The 1,700-nt window shown below is 39.6% G+C and overlaps 1 long non-coding RNA gene across 1 annotated transcript in view; it reads left to right on the top strand.

Annotated features, from left to right (window-relative positions):
• Positions 1-1,178: 1,178 nt before the first annotated feature.
• LOC106532923 (uncharacterized) overlaps positions 1,179-1,700 on the top strand; it is a 1,754-nt gene continuing 1,232 nt past the window's right edge. Inside the window, exon 1 of the long non-coding RNA XR_001312172.1 lies at positions 1,179-1,465. This is a non-coding gene — a long non-coding RNA (uncharacterized LOC106532923). The remainder of the gene's footprint in view (positions 1,466-1,700) is intronic.

Here is a 1,700-nt window from a genome sequence, read left to right as displayed (position 1 = left end):
CATTAAATTCCAGTGAAATATATTTATGTTTGTGGTTGTAATGTGACAAAATATGGAAAAGTTCAAGGGGTATGAATACTTTTGCAAACCACTGTAAATACTTGTATCAAAACATTTCAACTCGTTACAAATGAGTTTTGTTTTTTTACTTTGTGCTGCTGAAACTGAATCATTACAGGTCATAAATGTCTCTGTTTAGTTCAGATTAATGAATGTTTGTATGTTTAATATAAAACTGAGCTCCATTAAAACAACAGGTGGGTGAAAAGCTCTCCCAGAGGATCCTGACCTGCTGACGTGCTTCACTCTGAAATCATTTCTCCTCTTAACCCAGAGTTTAATTAGCACAGAGTGCTGCGCCACAGAAAAGTCCCAGGCCTGTTTGTGTTGTTGTGTGTCAGCACAGGAGCTTTTCATTAAGACGTCTTTAACTCTGCACACATTTAACAGCTCACAGCTCTGAACCTGAGTGTGTCTGTCACATATTCACAAGGCTTTTGTTTCTGGATTTATTTATTTCACCATATTATCTCTTCTCCAGCTGTTCTGTGCACCCACACACAGTTTGGTTCTTATTTTTTTTATTTATTTTTAGCATGCTTTCTTCAAATGTTTTTTTATATTACTACTTATTTACGTTCTAGACATCACATATAAAATTTATTCTTAGTTTTTAACATTTTGCTGTGAAATACAGACAATTTCTGCCTATTTTTAAATTTATTTTCTGTGTTGCTGACTTTTAACCTCCTTAAAACAATAAAAAAAATTTCTCTTCGTTGCTTTCCCCATTGTCTTCCTCTTCATTCCAGTTAGATTAGAAACACAGTTGTCAGTAAAAACCTGTCTCATGTGAAGCAGGAGAAGAAAACAGATGTTTGAGTAGAAATCTTTTGATTTCATACCTTTTTTTTATTAACATGAACCCTAAATTAAGTCATCTGTGAGCTGAAGTCACCAGAAATAGACTGCTCATTATTTCCTTTATTTTTTCTGAAGCTTCAGGTTTCAGACAGACACAGTTTGGGTGTTTGCGCTCGCTTCAGACAATTTGTATGAACAAGTTCCCTTTCAGGCACAAAGCAGACGTGACTCGGTGAAGCAGGTGAAACGGCTCATGTTGCTCCTCAGGACTCACTTTCTCCTGTTGTCCTCCTTCAGCAGGTTCATGCAGACACTGTTGAACCTGTTTGTGTTACAGCAGACAGGTCAAGCTGCACGTTTGAGTTTACACTGACTTGATGCTAAATCTGTAGTTTGAATAAAGAGCCCGCCCCAAGTGTTTGTCTTCTGTCAGAGCTGAATATAAATAGTGAGTAAGTAGAAACTGTTTGCAGAAGCGGTTTGGTTCTGTCAGTAGTTAACGAACTCACGGCGGTCTCAGGTGACACCGGGACACTGGACCTCAGAAACAGAGCCGGCCTGCAGGAGGGCAGACGGGTCAGCACAGCTCCAGCAGCTACAGGTAGATCATGTGCCATTTCAATGGTGCGAGTAGAGGAGGGGGGCTACTGTCCATCCACACACAAAGCTCAGGGCCGGGACCCCCTTCAGAGTTACTGCATAGTCCTCTTCTCCTCAGTCTAATGTTACTGAGGAATTTAATGGTTGCCTGTCAGCGTTATAACTCCATGATGGATGGATGTTATAACTCCATGATGGATGGATGTTATAACTCCATGATTGATGGATGTTATAAC

Source organism: Austrofundulus limnaeus, unplaced genomic scaffold (genome assembly GCF_001266775.1).
Source record: "Austrofundulus limnaeus strain Quisiro unplaced genomic scaffold, Austrofundulus_limnaeus-1.0 Scaffold853, whole genome shotgun sequence".
Taxonomy (NCBI): Eukaryota; Metazoa; Chordata; class Actinopteri; order Cyprinodontiformes; family Rivulidae; genus Austrofundulus; species Austrofundulus limnaeus.
This window is presented reverse-complemented; position numbering and strand designations above follow the sequence as displayed.